The sequence below is a fragment of the Eptatretus burgeri genome, chromosome 5, assembly GCF_056783735.1.
Source record: "Eptatretus burgeri isolate ZD-2024b chromosome 5, Ebu_testis_v1, whole genome shotgun sequence".
NCBI lineage: Eukaryota > Metazoa > Chordata > Myxini > Myxiniformes > Myxinidae > Eptatretus > Eptatretus burgeri.
The window spans coordinates 17,194,686-17,216,839 of record NC_140965.1 but is presented as its reverse complement, the minus strand read 5'-3'; the positions used below and the strand labels follow the sequence as shown (position 1 = coordinate 17,216,839).

Sequence of the window (22,154 nt, the reverse complement as noted above, 5' to 3'; positions counted from 1 at the left end):
CCCTAGCAGAGCTACAACCACTACTTCTCTGCTGTCCCAGTAGGGTTGTACTGCAGCCAATACTGGGAAGAGGATTTAATTCTAAATTTTATAGACCAGTCCACCTCGGAGAAGGAACATCCATGGACACATGTTTTTGGCTTGTTGGCCCTAATCAGTGGGGCACACAAGCTGCACTCCGGGGAGGAGCCGATTTCCACATTGATCTTTCTATGAAAACATTCACCACAATGCAGCATTACATGATGAGGTCATAATGAAATGGACACGCACAGTACTTATTCAGCATTTGTATCTGTCAGAGGTTTGTACCTCCTCTGTGTCCCATGTTATATAAATAAATGCATCAACAACAATCACATGTTGAGTTTTTTTTAATGGCAGAGAGGGTATATCAGTATATGTGTATGACACACCTCATTGATGTCTGTGCTTGCCCCACTGTTCTCATCCCCATTTCTCCACAATCACTCCCCCCCCTCCTTCCACACTATCTCACCCCACCCACCAATCAATTTTAGTCGATAAACTGTTCGAATTAATTAAAAAGGTGTATATGTAGTGCAGACAAGTTCCTTGTTTTGTGTTTCTTGCGTAAGAAGAAAGCATCCCAAAGCTCGAAGCAGAGGCAAACTGTTTATGTTTGTTGTTCAGATAGTTTGCACATCATTTCCGCAGCAATGGATCATCCAGTGAGCACAAAGTGAAGGATTGAACATTTGCAATTCTGGATCATATGAGATAAAAGTTTAGCAATTTTGCAGGTTTATAAATTATATTCATGACCACAAAAAGAGAGAGGATGGAGGGGGAGAGATCTGGTCCTTGGCAGTTTCTTGAAGTGAATATATTTCCCGACCACAAGAGAGACTTGAATGTCGAACGCTGTAAAAGGTTTATGAATGCAAAGGGGAGAATAAGGATTTGGAAATCATCTGACAGTTTTGACGGAATCCAGAGGATCATGTGCTGAGAGTCAGAAAAGACTGTTGACATCCGATTCCTTTGTAACTCAGCAGTGTGTCAGACCCATGGTGCCTCTAAAACTTGGGAAAAGTCATGTTCACGATTGGTGAAACACCCAGAGGGTAGTTTGGCAGGACCCACGAGCAATGTCCATCCTGTACACACAGCAACCTAGAAGCGGGGAAACACACAAACTGGATGAAATGAAACTTGTGGATGAAATGGATGAAACCTGTGGAGTTTCATCTGGATGAAATGGATGAAACTTGTGGAGCACAAAAATTAAAAAAATTTTCACAGATTTGCAGTCCCCATTTCAAACTAAATCATTCGCAATAAGGGCAAAAAAGCAGAAATATCTTGACGATTATATTCGATTTGGATTTGTGTCCCTCCAAAAGGGTGACACAGAGGTACCCTAGTGCGGAACATGCTACAAAACTCTGAGCAATGACGGCATGTGGCCCACATGCTTGGAACGCCACTTGAAGACAATGCATCCTGCTCTCGCTGCCAAACCCAAAGCATTCTTTGAAATAAAAAGGCAGTCCTTGAAGCAAGCTAAGATGGACAGCAGTGGAGCATTTTGGCAACAGACTTCAAAGGTTGTTGAGGATTCCTATGAGATTGCCATGTTGATTGCAAAGATTAAGAAGACCAATAACATCACACAGACTCTCATAAAACCAAGTGTACTGCGTGCAGCAGAGCTCGTTCTGGGGAAGGATAGTGCAAACAAGCTTTCCCAAATCTCTCCATCAAACGATACCGTCAAGGGAAGGATCGATGAAATGTCTCAAGAAATCAAAGATCATGTTCTCGACCAAGCAAGAGTTTCTCCTGTATTTGCCATCCAGTTGGACGAAATGACTGATGTTGCTCAGTGTTCTCAGCTATGATGTATGCTCGTTTCGCGTCAGGCAATCGTGTAAAAGAGGAAATGCACTTCTGCCATCCCATGGAAAGTTATACAACAGTAACAGATATTTTTCAAGTGGTATCAAACTTCTTCCATGAAAATCAACTTTTGGGGGACTCGCTGGTAGGGGTGTGTACTGATGGAGCTCCGGCCGTGCTTGGTTTGCAATCTGGTTTCATAACAAGAGTGAAAGAAAAAAGTCCAGCTGCTATAGGTATGCACTGCATCCTTCATCGTGAAGCCTTAGCATCCAGAACTCTACCTGCTGAAATGAGGGATGTCATGAACCTGGCTATCAAGGTAGTCAACTTGACGTCAAGACCTCAGGGATAGGTCGTCAAGAATGACGTCATTCGAGCCTTCATGGCCAAACTCAACCTCTGGAAATGTCGAATTCAGGATGGAAATACAGCCAGTTTTTCTCACTTGGATTCTGCTCTCATTCAGTTACCTTGATTCTGAGTTAAAGAAACAAATAATTACTCATCTGACTGAATTGAAAGCAGAATTCATCAGATACTTTCCGGATATAGATGAGAAGCTCGAAGACTGGAAATTCATTAGGAACTCATTTCAATGTGAAGAAGCTGATATTTCAGACGAAGTGCAAGAGGAGTTTTTTGAGTTAAAGTTCAATTCCTCGGCTGAAGAAAACTTCTAAAACTGGATCTAGAGACGTTCTGGGTCACGTACCTTCCTGTTTACCCTTTGATCTCACATCAAGCTCTTTGGATTCTCACAATGTTTGGATCAACGTATCTTTGTGAGGATGCATTTTCCACACTCGTTGCTGTCAGGACCAAGTACAGAAACAAGCTGAACATTGAAGGGGACTTGTGTTGTGCTCTCTCTGGCATTCCACCACGTATTCAAGATCTGGTAATAAAGAAGAAATGTCAGGCATCTCATTAAATGTCATCTCATTAAATATCCTGTGTATATGAGTGTTGCTTATACAGAATTCTTTGTTCAATAAAAAGACTAAAAACACGAATTTTTTCAGTTTTTCCTTTTAATTCAGGAGGGATTTTTAATGATTTGTCTGAAGATGTGAGGGGGGGGGGCGTGGAGGTAAGGACCAACTACTAGAGAGGGCATGTTCGTAAAAAGGTTAAGAACCACTGCACTAGATAATGCTCATAGATGGGTCACCCAAGTTAACGTCCTTCTGATGGATGGCATACTCTTTTATGAAATGCCTCTTACAAAGCGCCAAGATGTTAGACATTCCTGAGGTTTTTGGACCATCCTAGAGCTACTGTGAGGATATATTAACTTCCGATATACAGACTTACTCCAAGTGTGAGCAATAACATTTACATGGAGCAGTTTAAACTTTGTCAATGAATATTTGACCGAAGGCAGGAAAAACCCTTCGGCCGATCAGAATCACTTTTACCAGAGCATCCTATTATTAATTTGCAATTGGTCGCTGCCTTTGACACCAACACAAATTTGATTATGGACACTGGACATCAAAAAGCTACATACGTATATGGAACAAACAGTTTCAAATGGAGCACCTCCCCAGGCAAAAATAGCATTCCTTTCCTGGAGTAATTCTCTGCAGACGACTGTAGTATATGAGAGTACGAATCTCATATACTATAGTTCTAACTGTAGCATTTTTGCCTGGGTATCACCACCATTAGAGCAGTTCAATTACATCAGGTGTGGCAATAAATGTGAATTGTTGCCTCCAGCTTGCCGGCTCGACGACAGAAGATGCCATTCGCATTTTGCCGCCTCCATCTCTACCCTGTTAACAATCCCGCGTGGGCACGGGCAACTTGCCGTAGTCGTCGCAAAACACAGATCGTGAAACAAGGGTTCTCACAAAAGGAAGACTTTATAATGTTAACAGTTAACCAAACTGACAGTAGGACAACTTATAAGGATAGGAGATCCATAAATAAAAGATGTGAAAAGGTAAAACAGACCAACATGGCACAAAGCGGCAGAGTGAAAGACCATTCGTACCTTCATTCTATCCTCTTGGCTTCCGTGCAGTTGGGTTTGATTCACCAATTCCATTTTCATTCTGTCCCACTGTCTCTTCATGTACTAACCCTCCCAACAGGATGTTTAAAAAACATACACTCTCATCTATGCATGAAATACCCTTGGCTTTGTCTCCATTCGTTAAGTAAATTCAAAGTGTGTCTGTTTGTACTGCCAACCTTAATGATTCAAACTATTTACAATTAGTTATCTGTTACTTAAAACATTTCCTTCATCTTTAACAGGTCATCACCGAACAATCCTATACTTTCTAGCACAAATTGCATTCTTCTTCTTGCGTATGGAAGCTCGGTTGCCAGGCCAGGTCTAGCTATCATTTTGTTGGGGCGCAGTTGTGCCCCTGATGCTATGCTCCTCTACCAGTACAGTGTACACTGGTGCTCATTTCTCCGACTTCGGAAGGATGACAGGCTGAGTTAACCCCACCTGTCGTTAAATCAGCGGCTACCGGGGCTCAAACTCAGGACCCTAAGATCCCAAGACAGCCACCCTAGCTGCTAAGCCAACACCAGGCTTACAAATCACATTGATGGTCGTTTGTAACTTTTACACGTAAACCACTAAGGTGCACCTCCCTGCACTGAGCCACGACCACAAACTCACACCAACTTTCGAACATTGCAGCAATGTAACAGAATAAGGTGATATGAAAGATTAGGAGGTAATATAAAGGAAATGAAGAAGGATGAAGAGAACCACGAGGATATACAAGGAAAGTAAACACAGGAGGAAGCCATTTTGGTCGGTCATCGTGCCTCACTATCGTCAATACCAATTTACAAATCTTCGATGCATTAACACCATGATTACCAATCATTCTTAGCATCCACATCCAAGTACATGAACACAAAGCATCCTGGTTATTTGTCCTTGCTCTGTTCCTGTCGATACAAACTGTTTGAACTTTGTCATGTCGCCCCAATTCCTGGCATCATGGCAATGTGACGAATTTGGGAGAATCAGCGATGCCTTTACTGAGCTGTGCACATGCTTTTCATGTACAAATGATGACCAGAACCTTTCCACTGATTTCTGGGATACCGACCCTCAAGTCATTTGTGCTGCAAAGGGTGGGATGTTTGACACAAAAAGGGTTAGTTGATGATGAACGCTTGGCTAATTCACAATCCTAACTCGTGCGATCTCATCCTTATATCATCATCTTTCCTCAATGCATAATTACAAAACTGATGAAGTTTGGTGTGCTTTTAAGATCTTTTGTTCTGACCAATTACAGCTCAATGACCTTCGTTACTTGTTACAAGTTTTAACAGGCAAGAAAATTCCGATAACCTCAGGTTATCATTGTGTGAATCTTCGAAATATTTTCAAGTGTTTGTGTGTTTGTTTGTTTGCGTGTTTGTTTGTTTGTGCATTTGTATGTTGTTCTATCACAGCAGAACCGTAACACCTAAATGCGCCAAATTTTGGGTGTAGGCACTTCAGAATCTGGGAAAGGTTTTAAGCCACTACACGTTGGCCTTGACATCCGTTTTGAGGCCACCAAAGGGTGCTCTGAAGTGTATATTGGGATGTGGGGTCAAGGAGTGCTGCCGCCGGCCCACAGGCAAAAGGTAACCACCATGAGGCCAATAACTCCATCGCTTTTTAATGTCCAAATGTCCAACACGTCCCAAAACCCTTGCCGGGAAAAGGTCTGCACCCAGCTACGCAGCTTCTCCAACTAACTTCTCTTCGGGAGTTTTATAACAACAACCTCTTGCATAAACCTCTTATGATTTATCACAAGATCTGGTGGAAATCGAATGAGAATCTCATCAAATCCCACCAGAATGTTCTTGTGAGGGACCAAAATGATCCTTTCATACAATTCCAACCTCAAAAGTTTGCTTCACAGAACTATTGAAAACAGGGCTCCATCACAGTGTCTACAGCTGATTGATATGCTTTTGGGCAACACCTACCCCTGAGGTCATTTGATATACTAGTATATAGAGAGAGAGAGTCTTCTTGACACAAAGCCATGGCAAAGACATGTCCACATGGACAGAAAGTAATAAATACCTTTATGTCCATCACACAGTTTATCATTCATTTCAATCAGATGAAAAATGCAGATGACAGCTGTTCCCACCATGGTATACGACTACTACTACTACTACTACTACTACTACTACTACTACTACTACTACTACTACTACTACTACTACTACTACTACACTACTAATTAATTAATGACCCCAATTATTATCATATTCTAGTGTCATCAGCTGCAGAAAGTTTTTAGCCAAAGTGTTTCACAAACCTGCTGGCCAAGCCTCACATTCCGCTGAAGGTCATTTTGACAGCATTTTATAATCTGTTTGGAATGCCAAAGATAAATTAACTACTCTTTGTGAAAGAAAAAGTGGAATCTTTGACGCCCACCAGCTAAAGCTAGTAGACGGGACACCCAGCTTAACGTCAAACTGAGGAATGGCACACTGTGATGTAACGCCCCGCGTTCCTGCGAAGCATCGATCGAACAGTTTATACTCGGGTTGCTCAGGGTATTGAACACACACGAAACAGCTCAGAGGTAAATGTGCAACGTTCCCACCGTCTCTGCAAAGCCTCACCAAGGCAATTTTACTGCACTTATATAAAAAAAAATCCAAAATACAGTTCAGATTTAACTCAACATTACATCTTGTAAAACAATTAAAGCATTGACATTGCTATTAGCATGGAGTTACATCTGGTTCAGTACATGGCAGTGAGTCAATGAGGACATGCATCTCGCTTTAGATCATCATTTCATCAGATTGTTCATAAAGCCATTCAGCGATGCCTTTGAAGTCAGCATGCAAAAAATTAATAACATCAAGCAGCCTTGACTAGTTACAAATTAAAATGTTCAATGTGGTGTTTGCACTATAAAAATGAAAGTACTTACAAGAGCTTCAGAGAACCGATTATCCTGTGCAGCGTAAACCACAAATCCTTTGTGTTTTAAATACCAACATTACTTATTGTTAATGAAGAGGCATTCATCATTCAAGGGATTTCCCAAAGCAATTGTTGCATATTTAAACATATAATATTTCCTTTCAACTCTCGATTCTACTTACCAGGTTGGGAGATGAGTGCTGTGGCTTTCTCAACCTGCCCACTCAAACCTTGTGGCCTGAGTTTTCCATCAGAACAAGGAGCACGGAAGACTGAGGGAGAACAATAAAAGTGTCACCAGAACAAAACGAAATTTAATTTCGTTAAATCATACCTGCCTGCAAAACCAAAAAAAAAGGAAAAAAAAGGACTTTTCAATTAACATAGTTTGTTAGTGGCAGCCTTGGCATGGGCACCCATTAAAATGGGCTTTTAGGATGCAGGGAGGGGGAGATATGTCTGATAGCATCCCATTTGGAAAATGATGCAACGGAAGGCTACAGGTTGCAAGAATAGACAAAAGAGATGGAAATACCTTCTGAGAGTCATTCAATATAAATGTGCGATTTCAAATTTTCACAACAGTGCTGGACTGAATAAAAAAAAAAAAAACACAAGCGCAACGCACATACGCACACGCCATGTTAATTTGTCCATCGTCTCCTCGTATCCATGCAATGCATATGAAGTATGTGTAAGCTCCTCCATGAGCCTTAGACATGACAGAAAAGAACTATAACGGCACTCTTCGACGTTGTGACGTTGACAGATATGCCACCGCACACAATATTTTTGAAGGCTTTTATGTTAAAAAAAAAAATTATGACAACTGAACCACTTGACCGATGACATCATCTATTATTTTCCCCACATACAATTTAGCCCAAGATTACCCTCAAAAATTTTCATCCTGATTCGACAAAGCATTCGACGTATGCAATTATGACATCATAATGAAGCCACCAAAGACATGATCAAAAAAAAATTACACTTATCTCCCAAGGGGTTTTAATTTTTTTTCCATGGAGCGGTTTCAGAGATACAGAGGTCCATAGATTTTCCTTTTTTTCCAACATGGCTACCACACCATGTGCCCTATGACATCATAAGACAACGTTGTACATGAGTAGTCGCACATATGTTGAAAATTTCGTGTCAATCAGATATGCGGTTGCAGATAAGGGAATAACAAAATGCAGACACATGTGTAGTTATACGTACGCACGTACGCAACCGATTGCTTACCCCACTTTTTGCTTTGTGAGAGCGGCTAATTAGCACGGACGGATGGACGTATGGACAGACAGACGGACAACCCGAAAATATAATGGCTCCAGAGACTTCATCAGCGGAGGCATGAAAATGAAAGCACAAATCCAAAAACAAAAACACTTGTTTACACATCAGTAAAAGATAAATTCCTTCCAGATCTACAGTATTTCTATCTTGCATTCAGGTATTCTGCATAAACAGATATAATACAGTACAGTACTTCATGATGTGCACCCATAGTTAAAGTCTTAAAAGTACTTTTACCTACAATATCTTAGAATAGCCATAAAAAAATATATATAGATATGTATATGTATATATATATATATATATATATATATATATATATATATATATATATATATATATATATATATATATATATATATATATATATATATATATATATATATATATATATATATATATCATGACCAGTACTTGGCAGTCCAACAGAACAAATCATTCAGATATCGAACAAAAGCACTGATATTATAACACTGGTCTCCTTCTTCAGACAGTTAAGCTAACGATTCAACGTTTCGTCTGGTGAACGATAAAAATGTAATTTCCTTTCCAACTTTTGATGCTTTGGGCATCATTTTCTTTACAAATAAAAAGCCGTGCTGAAACCTGCGACCTTGTTACATCTCACTTTGCCCAATTCTGTGCTTCAGATGTACCACTAAACAAAGCAATGAAAAATAAATGGAAAAAACATTCTTTCCTTTCAAAAGTAGTCATGAATTAAAGTTGTGAACCTAATTGCTCTGCATCAGACAAACATTTTCAATGTTGCACGGCTCAGTGATGTTGAACTTTCCTTTGAGTTGCTTGAAAAAGAGCAGACTATTGTATGCCAGTACCCTGGGCATCCATTATACAAAGCCAGTCGTCTCTGTCTGCCTGTGTTGTATGTGCTCCGAACCCGCTGGACGGAATGAGAGAAAAAAAACTTGGTGATTGTACTCAGGAAATGTTTCTGCTGGTTAAGAAATTAATAGTCCCATTTGTTTTGGCACAAGTGACGATGCAAATTATTAGTATGAATGTGTATCGTGTGGTGCCATTTCTGCTGGGAGTGGGTATGACGAGTCAAAACCAGAACACCACTCGGAAGAGCGCATACCTCTGACAGGCTGACCCTCCGCCAGGCTGAAGAGGTGATGTTCTTTTGCTTGTTTGACAGACCTCTGGTAGCTTGTACAAGTTGCTGCGTTTGAGCCTGAGGAGTAATTGCTGAAATCTATCTGTTTGGCTTCTTCCCATCATCTTTGTTCCTTTCACATTTCTTTCGAATTATTATTATTATTATTATTATTATTATTATTATTATTGTTATTTTTTAACAATATATATATGTATAAATAATTCTCTTTATTCATTCTAATTCATGCTTTTTCTTCTCTTTCATCTCTCTATTCCTCTCTTTCATTATCTATCTCTCTAATGAGAAGTGAATTCTTGCAGAATTTTTTTCTGTAAGGCTCACTTGGCTGGATGGATTTGAGGGTTGTGGAGTTGCGGCTGAAACCAGAATCCTATCCAGGTTCCTCCTGATGACTCCATGTTTGCTCTTTACTTCTTCGGGTTCCTTCTTGGTCTTCCGTTTCATTGTATCCAACTAATAGGCTGGATATACATCCAGTCCATAACCGAGATCTAATCAGCTTGTTTGTGTCACCTACTCAACTCATCATCCAAGTTTTGTCATAATCCATCCACAACTTTTTATGCCTGTGTATGTATGTACGTATGTACATCCATTCGTCCGTCCATGCTAATTAGCCCACGCCCGCGAAGCAAAAATCGGGGTTAAGCAATCGGTCGCGTATGTGCGTACGTAGAACGTACGCACGTGTCTGCATTTAGTTATTCCCTTTTCTCTGTAACTGCTTGTCGGATTGACACTACATTTTCACTATACATTGAAACTTGACTCCTGTCCCATGGGGAATGTGTGATTTTTTTAAAGCTTATTACGTACACCACCGAAGGTGAAGGAGGTTATGTTTTCACCCCTTTATGTCTGTTTGTCTGTTTATCTGTGTACAGGGTATCCAAAAAAGTTGTGGACGGATCTGGATGAAATTTTGTGTACAGCTAGGGTGTGTGGCAAGAATGAATCGATTCGATTTTGGTGAAGATCCGGATCCAGATCCGACGACTAAAATTCTTTAAGTGATTCTTCACCATTGAGAGACAGGGCCAAAAAAGCATATATAGCATGATATCTCGAAAGGTTGTGGACGGATTCGGACGGAACTTGGTGAACCGGTTGGATGTGTGGCAAGACTGAATTGATTTGATTTTGGTGAAAATCCGAATCCGGATCTGGATGGGAGAATTATTTAATCGTTAAAGTGATTCTTCAGCATTGAGAGATTGGGCCAAAAACGATACATAGCACAATATTTTTACCTTCGCAAACTTCGTTTGACGAAGGTATTGTATTGACCCCTGTGTATTTATTTATTGGTAAATATGTGTGCGGACAACATTGCGCAAAAACTGCTGGACCGATTTGCATGAAATTTTCAGAGATGATGTGCAGTTACTCAAGGATGCCAGGCGAAGCTTTTGGGAGCGATTGGATCAAAGGTCAAGGTCAAGGTCACAAAAAGGTCAAAATCGTTTTTTTGCGATTAAAGTGTCAATTTTGTTCCGATTTACATCAAATTAAGTCCAAAATGTTCAGTATTCAAATCCCGATCCACTGATATAGCGTATGGTATAGTGTTTGCAACCCTAGTTAGTCTGTGGAAGTCAAAGGTCAAGGGGGTCACCAAAATGGAGTTTTTGATTGGGAAGCGTTGTGGACAACATTACACAAAATACACTTCGCAGATTGTCATGAAATTTTGTGGATGTGTTTGGCATAATGAGAGGACAAATCGATTAGATTTTGGGAGCGATCGGATCAAAGGTTAAGGTCAAGGTCACAAAAAGGTCAAAATCGTTTTTTCGCGATTAAATTGTCAATTTTGTTTTGATTTACAGCAAATTAACTCCAAAATGTTCAAAATTAAATTCCCCATCCTCTAATATGACACATGATATAGTACTTTTGTCACCCAAGGCAGTGGTTGGGGGTCAAAGGTCAAGGGGGTCACACAAATTCACATTTATATCAGAAAGCGTTGTGGAGAACTTAACGCAAAAAAAAAAACAAAATGCAGAGAGGCTTTAATTGTTTTGGATTTGTTTGGCATCATGAAAGGACAAATCCATTAGATTTTGGGAGCGATCAGATCAAAGGTCAAGGTCACAAAAAGGTCAACATCGTTTTTTCATGATGAAAACAGTTAATACGTTTCTGATTTACATCAAATTAACTCCAAATTGTTCAGTGTTCAATCCCCCATCTTCTGAAATGACACAAGGTATAGTACTATCGTCACCCTCGGTAGCGGTTGTGGGTCAAAGGTCATGGGCATCACGAAATGCATATTTGTATTGAGATGCATTGTGGACAACTTAATACAAAGGTAATAACTAGAATATATCTCTGTCTCTAAACTGTGTGTCTGTTGATGCAACAAGGGCCATAAGGGCCCTACCAAACTTAGTTACTAAGTAAAATACAACAAATTTTCATTAAGGAGACTTGGTATAGTTTGATATGCACATAGCTTCACTCATGGTTTAGTAAAAGGAGTTTTACTTTCTTGTTTAATTAGACGCCAATTAAAATGACGTTTTTGTCCTCGTTCGGATTTGAAAACATGATGTACTTGATCCAGGTCGTGTCTGCGTGGTCAGTGACATTCGACCGAATCCGACCCTACATGCTACAGAGTTCGGCACTCGGGACAACGAATCACCTAAAGTTGTCATAATCGTAATAGTTCTAATAACAAAATCCTTTCACAAAATCCGGATCATGGACTTTAAATTTGCGAAATTCCCGAGCAGATTTAGTGGAATTTTAGTTCCTCATTTCACTCTCATGCCATGTTCAAACTAGTGGCTGCGGCGAAGGTATGCGCTCTATGAGTGCCCGTTCTAGTTTTTTAAATGTATTGGTTGGGCCCGATATGTTCTCGTGGATCAGGCATTACGTGGCTGGGGTATGCACTCTACCAAGTGCTCTTCTAGTCTGGAATTGGAATTTCAGATAAGGTATTGTCATCGTGCACCATCCGTCCGTCCGGCCGTCTCCTATTTCGACTTCTCTGGCCAAACCGCTGGACCAAACCAGCTGAAACTTGGTAGCAACATTCCGATCCTAACAGGTAACGGGCATTGCAAAGATCGTACTGGTCATGTGACGTTAAGTAGGTCAAAATGGCGGACTTAGTAAATTCCTTCAAAAATCTTCTTCTCCAGACCCACCAGTCAGAATGCTACCAAATCTGGGTGACAACATTAGGACAGGGTCCTGATGATAGATTGTGGGGGTCATGTCAATCACGTGACCCGGAAGTATGTCGAAATGGCGGTGAGTTAAATTCCTTCAAAAATCTTCCTCTCCAGAACCACCATTAAGGATGCTACTGTGGAAGAGAAAAAAAATAATTATATTCATGTACTCTCAATTATAATTGTTGCTGGTGCTTTATATGCTATAATCAAATTGGCTGTCAGTTATGTTTCCCTTTCTCAAGTCTTTTATTGATAAAATTGAAAAAAGGTATTTTGATAAATAAATCATAAGATAAATATCAATAAAAAATATTGATAAAAGGAATGTCTTACTATGAGACAGGGTGGCCTGGTTGATGGCACTGCAACATTTTCCATGATTATGTCATTCTCTTTCACCCAGTGGACACGTATTGCAGTTTGAGTTCTTTTGCCTAATGCTTATCAGACCCATGTACTCACTGCCTTTTATATACACAATTCCTTATATTCATTTCTTTGTATGACCTATAACCTACGGTCTTATCCTGTACTCCTTTTGGTTGTCTGCTTTTTAGTATTTTGTCTGATTCTCACCAAGGCCAGCTGAAAGTCACCATGTTCTCCCAGCCCTCACCACTCCCACGAAAGCATATAAATGTCAGAAAATGTAAACTTAGCTTAGTGCAAATCATTGTGGATGTTAACATCTCAGTGTTTTGGACTCCGTGGTGCCACGAATAAATGTTCTTTCATCAAATGTACTTTTCGTTGTGGACGGTGAATGATTTGTGAATTGCAAATTGAGTAATAGGATTTACACCGAGTCGGTTAATAGAACATAAGAGGACAATATTCCACAACACTACCAAATTTGGGTTGTAACATTAGGCCAGGGTAGGGATGTTAAATTGCCAAAGCGAGGCTGATCACATGACCCAAAGTGTGTCAAAATGGCTGATATAGTAATTCATTGGGAAAATCTGTAAATTCCTTCAAAATCTTCTTCTCCAGACCTACCATTCTGAATGCTACCAAATTTGGGTTACAACATTAGGCCAGGGCCCAGATAAGCTACAGGTCAAGTGGTCCTTTTTTTATGATTTCATCTATGTGCCTTTGTTATGACATTATCATTGCATATGTATAACGCTATATCCGATCAGTATGGAAATGTGTGAGGGTCATTTAGGGATAAATTGTTCAACAGCAAAAAATTGATGATGTCTTCGGTCACATTGTTCGGCAGCCATATTTTTAAGAAAAAAAAAAAACCTTCAAAAATCTTCTTCTCCGAAACGTCAGAAGAGATCGAGACGAAACATTACAGGTATGATCGTCTATCCATGAGGAACAAAAAGTTCCCATCTATGATGTCATAGGTCATATGGTTTGGCAGCCATATTGGATTTACTCTTAAACCTTTAAAAATCCTTTCCTCCTGAATGGGAAGACCGATTGAAGGGAAACTTCACACAAATGATCCCCAAGCCTTGGTGATACCAGTGTGTTCACAAATAAATTAATAGGTCACAGGGTTTGGCAGCCATATTGGATTGAAGGAAAATGTTTTTTAAATTCTCTCTTGAGCCGCTGCATCAATCGACGTGAAACTTCAAAATTATGGTCTAGTAATGATGGGGAATATCTATATTTTAAATTTCAATCTGGTGGAACACATGGTCTGGCAACCAAAATTGGTTAAGTTTTTGAATGTGGATGCTTGTTTTTGGTGTTTTTTTGAATGAGGCTCACTTGGCTGTGCCTGGATGGGTTTGAAGGTAGAGGAGGAGCAGCTGAAACCCAAATCCTATCTAGGTTCCTCTTGATGACTTAATCATTGCTTTTTGCTTGTTCGGGTTCTGATGACTCCAATGCAGTACCTATTTTATTTGGTCTTCTATTAGATTTTTTTTTAATCACCATTCTGAATTCAGTTGAATAAAGAGGACATAATGGGTCAGGTGTCCGATCAAAGTGAGGTTGCATCAAAGCAGGACATCTTGGTGCCCGGTCATCACTACCAGCAGTTATAAAGCGGCAGTTCTGGTGTTTAGAATACTTCGAAAACTGTTCAACGGAGGAAATTGAAAGTTTACCACATGTTACATGACCATTTCATATAGTGCATATTACTTGGATGATGCCCCCCCCCCTCAGAATTTCCCAGGTGAATTAAACAAAGCCTAATTCCCAGAGACAAGGTCACTTCCTCATGTTACAAATTGGAATCATTGTCATTGCTTCAGCCTTCATTGTGCTTTGCTGATGATGTCATTCCCTCGGAGTTCCATGCTGACATCACCTTAGACACTGTTACTCATGAAACATCAGTAAGTTGAGCTGTCTTTGTCACAGAAGCTCCTGCGAAACGCACCTCAACAATTACCTCTCTTTCAAAATCACTGAGGCCTCCTCTTGCAGCAATGCGCGACATAAATTTGGGTGACCAGGCCTGTGCAGCATTTTTATACGTGACCCTAAACATGCTGGGATGTTATTTGTTTCATTAACAAATGGGCCACACCTGTGTGGAAGCCGTTGCTTTCAATATACTTGGTGTCCCTCATTTACTCATGTGTTTTTATACCATTTTTATGTAATGCTGTGATGTTGGCTAATTTCAATTTCCCAGGTGGATATAGGAGACCAGTCCTGAAGTGTAAAAATAATGAAAATATAAAAGAAAGACACAACTGATCCGGTCCGGAAAACTTAACATTGATGGAACTGAAGGACGAACTGCCAATCTCAGCATCCAAGTGCAACAGATCCAAAACCAGAAGTCGCCTTCTTTGCCAAGAATAGATGAGCTATCCCCGGCAACCTGGCCAAATTCCAAATTCCTGCCCTGACTGATTGCTGGAAAGGCAATGGTAAACCACCCAGCACAACCTGTGTCAAAAAACAGCTTCGACATCACCAGCGTTCTGTAATGCGTATACCACATATTGTTGCAGTTTTGGAAGACCCTAGATAGTTACATCCAACACATAAAGTTACCCTCGAGTTTAGATATGTCAGGAGTATTTTGTTTTGATCGATTACCTTTCCCCTCGTATCATTGGACAGTGAAATGCATTGTGTTTGTGTAGCATGTTTTGAATTCCCTTTGTAACCGTACTCTAGGTCTCCTCTCTTCTTAAGTCCCTTTTTATCTCTCCCCCCCCCCCCCATCCCTCTTAATCTCTCTCATTCCCCACACCTCTTTTCAGTGCATGCACACACACTTTACAACACACAAACCCACATTTAATTACAAAACTACAATTCAAAGCCATATCAAAGGAACATCCAGTGCCCGATGGAGCAGCAAGGACCTCATATGGGTGGGTTTCACAGATGATGGTGGCCCCAAGCCAGGTGGCTTGACAATAACCCTGCTCCAATGTGAAGTCAGTGCCGTGAACAAAAAGGATGCTGACCCCGCCTCAGCCAAGGGCTTTATAAGTCCAAGTAGCCCAGAACTCGGGGTTGTGTACTTCCTGGGAGCAAAGAGAGCCAGAAGGAGTCCTCAAGGAATGAGCCAGGTAAACACGAGCCACTGTGCAGACTGGTTCTGCTGGGAGCATTGGGCCATCTGTGGAGCAGATGTGAACAAGCTGTGGAGCTCTTTCCCTGGACATGCTGACAATTACACACTGATTTACATGATCTCTGTCCTGCTTTCCCCATTTCCAATTGTTTTCTTGGAACGCACAAAGAGCAATCAAACACCATCACTTTCTCTTCTTTCAACCCTGTTGCCCCCCCTCCCACCTTTCACATTGGGACTATGTAAGCCCACAGGCTTACATCAGGAGAACAAGGGGTCACCACACCAACGAGCCCTGTCTTCTTTATATCTCTCTGCCTTTCACTCTTACTTGTCTAATTTTCCGGAGGAATGAGGCGCCTATGTTTGTAGTTTTATGATAAGGATAGTCTGAGGGGCTTGAATGTGCAAGGGTAAGACTTTCTTTTGTGACACTGCATTGTTTGTAAATACATGCCTTTTGTTAACATGACCCTTCGTTTGCAAACCGACTCAAGTATCTCTTTCTCCATTGGTTAGAGAGAGTATGTAAATAGCAGATGGAAGTTTTACCCTGCACATTCACTTCAGTCTTCAGATTAGCCAACATCCCACTTATGGGTCTGTTCGGCCATTGTTTTATAGGAGTGGGATGTTGAGAGCACAGTTCACCATCTGAGGGGGGGGGGGAATAATTTGCTCAGAAGGTAATGCAGGAATTGGACATGAGGACCCTTCCTAAATGAATCGTCTCAGGCAGCATCCATGGTTGCTCAGCAACCCGTGGTGCCATGGAGTTATCTTCGGTTTGTCAGCTTCAGGGTCAAAGGTTGGGAAGCGGGTCTGAGAGGCCACTGAATTGGCAAGCCGGAAAAACGGAAAAACGGCTGCCCAGCCGGAAAACCCATAACAATATCATCATCACGTACATATATGCATGCAGACTTATTTGGCAACCATCAGTCTCAAAGAGTATTATGTATTTGTCAGGGGTTTGAGAGAGCATCTCATCCAATATGGGACATACATAGTCTGCCACAGAAATCACAGTTGAAGGTTTGGGGAATTGAAGATATGGCACAAACAACACATTTTCTCTTGTGGATTATTTTACACTCTCCAAGTTGGATCCATTGTTCATTTGCTTGTATTGCACTGAAAGATAATGATGATTCCCATGTTGCATGAACACAAGCCACAACCTTATGCTACAAAATGAGAGGTTTTCATATATATATATATATATATATATATATATATATATATATATATATATATATATATATATATATATATATATATCTCGGTGTAGCTTTTGGTGACCACATGTTCTTAAAGTGTTTGCTCGTTCACTAACCAAGGTGTCCTTTGCTTCAATACCAATTCCCATGCTGCGATTAACATAGCCAAGCTTTCAAAGATGCCTCTGTTTGAGGATGGAGTACGTTCAAGTCATACCAGTTCTCACAACAACGTAATCTGCTACTTTGTTTTGCCATTTGAATGAGAGAATGTGATGTAGGCAGTGAGGATGGTAGGTGTTCGACTTTCTGTCGTCATACACGTCGTCCACGTTTCACAGCCACAACACTAACAATGCATTTCTGATGGATGCGCATTTTTGCTTTTAAGGTAAGTTATTTTCTTGTTCCAATTGTGAATACCAAATATATAGTGGCTGCCTTGCCAATTCAGGGATCCGATTCCTTATCCAGTGTGCAATTTGTATAGCAATACAGCTGAGATAGGCAAATTTGTCAAAGATCTATTATGACTCTTCAGCGATATAAATTGCAGGTCATAAAGAAAAAACCCACAGACATAATCACAGTCTTTTTCAGACTGATACATCATCCAGAGTGTTTACAGGAAATGAAAATTTAATTCATGATTATCAACGGTCCCTCTTCTATGAGTGAAGCAAGTGCTGCATCATCAGTACATAAAAGCTTTCTTATCAAGAGGTGTATCGCTTTTGTTGTGGCTCTAAATGCCAAGTCATGCTCAAGAGCTTATTTTTTGTTGTTCTTGTGTGCAGGTAGACACCACTTTTCCAATCCTCACCAGGGAGAAGAGCAAAAATTCCACAGCAGAGCAAACAAAATACCAGAGTTGGAGCCAGGATGCAGCCTTACATGACACCCTTCCTTATTTTGAAATTGGCAGAGACAGATCCATCTAATTGCGTTGTTGCTCTTGTTACTTTATGGACGGAGCACATTAAACTAAGGAGCTTTGGAGGGTGGCCAATTTTCTCCAGAAGTAATGAATCTGAAATCATCCCCCTCCATACCCCTCACCCCCAAAAAAGAGATTCTGAAGATACCTATCCAATGAACAAGATTGCAGACAACTGAGGTTAATGAAGGCTGTTCACACTTTTCTTGGAGTTGTATGAGGTGTGTGTAATTGAGCAACCAGCACAAAAGCCACACTGGCTTTCTGCATATACATTGTCAGAGAGTAATTGTTGCTGCTGCTGCATCACATATACAGTATAAAGGCTTTTCCAATGAAGAAGAAGAATAAGAAGAGGGAAAGAGATGCCTCTGTAGTTGTTGGTCACTCCGATCATTCTTGTTCTGAGAAAGCATTATGCATCTCCTGTGTTACTGATCCTTCAGCACTGCAACAGAATATCATATAGTTGGTGTAGTCCTGTGTTCTCTATTCACTAAGGCAATGTGGCAGGTAAGCCATCACTGCTGGCTTCTTTGGTGTATTGGAGAGAGACAATGACATTTCTCAACTATTCAACTGTCCATCCAGCATCAAAGTGTGGCATACACTTGAGGATCTCCAACTGCTGCATAGACTTGAGAACAGCTTCAGAGACTTCAGTCTGTCATAAGTAAAGGTCATGATAATATTCAACCCATGTATCCACATGCTTGCCTTGATTTGTGACACGTATGGATACACAAGGAACTTGGATGGAGGAAAGGCCATTTGACCCATCACACCTGCGCTACATCTAAAGCCGTAACTGAAGGCAGATTTTTGGGAGGCCTGGAAATGTTTAAAGTGGGCCAATCAGAAAACAATATCTGTACAAGAATACCGTTTTCTTTTGTTAACCTCCGCCATAGAAGATGGACGGAGGTTACTGTTTTCACCCCTGTCGTTTGTTTGTTTGTTTGTGAACAGTATTACGGAAAAAACTCCTGGACGGATTTCGACGAAACTTGGTGGGGGGGGGAGGTTAGGTATGGTCCAAGGATCATGCCATATTAGATTTTGGACTTGGTCCAAAGTCCAATATGGCCGCTATGGCAGCCATTTTGAAAAAATATTTGAATTTTTGTTTTTGCATTTCTACATGTTTTAAGTGATTTCCAACCAAAAAATAAATAAATTTGTTAGAGAAAAAAAACAAAATTTTGCAATTTATTTTCAAAAAAATTTCGATTTTATTTGAAAAATATTTGAATTTTTTTTTTTGCATTTCTGCATGTTTTAAGTGATTTCCACCCCCCCCCCCAAAAAAAAAAAAAATTGTTAGAGAAAAAAAAAAAAAACAGAAATTTTGCACCTTTCTTTTCAAAAAAAATTCGATTTTTTTTGGCATTTCTACATGCGCGTCGATCTAGTTTAGTTTATTCAATTGTGGTTCAGTAGAGTCTGATCCGTTTTGACCTACAATGAATAGGATATCAGGTTCACTTAAGTGACCCAGCAGTATTGGCGGCGGAGGTTTTGCACTCTACGAGTGCTCCCCCTCTAGTTTTTGTTTTTCAAAAACAGATGACAATAGCTGTTTTTCAAATGCTTGAAAAATCCAAGAATACTCAAAATATGTTTCTGAATAAATATCCCTCGTTCGTTAAGATGAGAGTAAGACTAAATTAGACTTTATTAGTAACACAGAGCAAAAATCTTCTTCATAAAAATCTTCTTCATATCTTCATAAAAGTCAAAACAAAAGTTTAAACTTTGTTTTTCTTTGAAAATTAACAGGAATGGATCAGGAAGAAATATCAAGGTGACAAAAATTATCTACAAAGTGAAATCTGCTCAATAACTACGATGATTGCAATTTCCGCAATACATTAATCACAATATCCTGATTTGGCCTCAGACAAAGAAACACAAAAAACTGAGGTGATACAAGGAGATATGCAAGATTGAGACGTGGGAATTGAATTTTAAAAACCAAAAAAAACAAACCAATATTTTGGTTTGAAAATGATGTAGAATTGCCAATTTTTCAATGGGGTCTCAAGACCCCTTTTTACTTTAAAAGTCCTGGAGTTATGCAATTTTAAGAAGATACTGTGAAGTGCAGAAATAATTTGTTTGGAAGTTCAGAGCTAAAATTGTTTCATATTTCAGAACATTGATGTAACCATGACCAGCACGTCTTCAATAACCCAATGTGAAAATCATAAGTTCTGAATTTTTTGGTAGGCCAGGCCTACCAAGGTCTACCCAGAGTTACAGTCGTGCCTACATCTACACCATATCAATTCAATAAATTTATGAAGTTAAATTCACTTGGGGTGGGATGTCAGTGGTGGAGGAGTGGGGATGAGAACAGTGGAAATAGCACAGCATCACCAGAGTACTCCTAAGATATTCTGAATAATTATATCCTTGAAATACACACACGGTGGGCCATAAAAAAGGTCAATAAAACAATACATCGTAACTCGACATCAGTGATGGATACAGAATAATTTTTTATGCGCTATATTTGTACAATTCTCAAGTGTAAATACATAAACCAAATGCTCAATATCACCTCCCATGTTTCTACATTTTCTTATATACAGCAACAGGTTCTGCATCACTTTATGAAGGATGTCTTGAGTAATTCCGAAGGATAATCTGAATAACTGAATCTTTCCAATTGTCAATTCTGGTTGGTTTCAACTGAAACATTCTCCCGTGAGTAGTCCCCATAAAATATAATCCGGCAGTGATCAGTCAGGGTATCTGGGGGGGGGCACGGGAATTCAGGTCTGTGACTGATAAAACCATGAGGGATTTTTTTTCCCCTCAGCCAAGCGAGACATTCAATAGAGGTGTGGGATATGTCTCCATGTTGTTGAAAGCACAGATTTTTCTTCTTTCTCACTTTGGTCCATAGGTAAGTTTTCAGCATGTGCAGAGAATGATCTGATGTAACAATTACTTCCTAAAGTTCTTGTGGTTTTTCCAATCCCCCAAATCTGCAATTCTGTTTCTTCATCATCCCATTAATGTAAATATGACACTCATCAGACAAAATGATGTCATCGATATTGATGTCTTTCGTACCTTCTTCTGTGATCATTTTCATAAAGTTCCTGGAAAAGCTGAATTTTGTAATGAGAAAAGGTTCAATATCTTACTCGAGTATTCGTCACACTAATGTGCAGCTGATTCCTCTTTCAGCTGAGAGTCGTCTTATTAATTTGCATGGATATCTTTCCCTGCAATGCCGCACATCTTCAATAGTTTCTGGAACATGAACACTACCACGCCATCATGAACAGCCCTTATTCACATTTTGTAATGAGCCAGTATCCTTCATCTTTCCACTTATGCCTTAATTGCTTTGTCACCAGATAAACGAGATGCTGTGAATCTTCTCTGAAATGCTTTCTGCATTCTCTTCGATGACTTTGTTTCAATGTACGTGTCAAAAATAAAGATACGCTACTTGATATTAACTTGCCACATTATTACCTCTGCCACAAAATGTGGACAGAGGTTATGCATTCCCCTCTGTCTGTTTGTTTGTCTGTGAGCAGAATATCTCAAAAAGATATGAACAGATTCGGACGAAATTTGGTGGCCTGGGTGGGTGGGTGACACAGACGAAATTATTAGATTTTGGTGAAGATCCGGATCTGGATCAGAGAAGTTTTTACGAGATTGTTCACCATTGAGAGATTGGGACAAAAACGACATAATAGTATGATATCTCAAAAGGTTGTGGACGGATTTGGACAAAACTTGGTGGATGGGTTGGGTAGATGAAAAAAACAAACCAATTCGATTTTGGTTAAGGTCGGAATGCAGATGCAGCCTATCAGTGGGATACAAAACGTAAACTACCAAGTGCCGCTCTAGTTATCATCACTAGTATATTATCATTATCAATATTGTCATCATTAATATCATAATGCAACATTATCACTATGTACCATTATCATTATGGGTAGACAGGATGTCCGAGAGATATGTACATCCGCCTCCAAGCTGTCTCGCCTGGGTTCATTATGAACTATCATCCCAGTGTTT

At 40.0% G+C, this 22,154-nt stretch overlaps 1 long non-coding RNA gene across 1 annotated transcript in view; it reads right to left on the bottom strand.

The window, feature by feature from the left end:
* Nucleotides 1-693: 693 nt before the first annotated feature.
* The window catches only part of LOC147025934 (uncharacterized), a 41,153-nt gene continuing 19,692 nt past the window's right edge, over nucleotides 694-22,154 (bottom strand). The window contains exons 2-3 of the long non-coding RNA XR_015058059.1: nucleotides 6,979-7,068; nucleotides 694-1,137 (exon numbers count right to left, since the gene is read on the bottom strand). This is a non-coding gene — a long non-coding RNA (uncharacterized LOC147025934). The remainder of the gene's footprint in view (nucleotides 1,138-6,978; nucleotides 7,069-22,154) is intronic.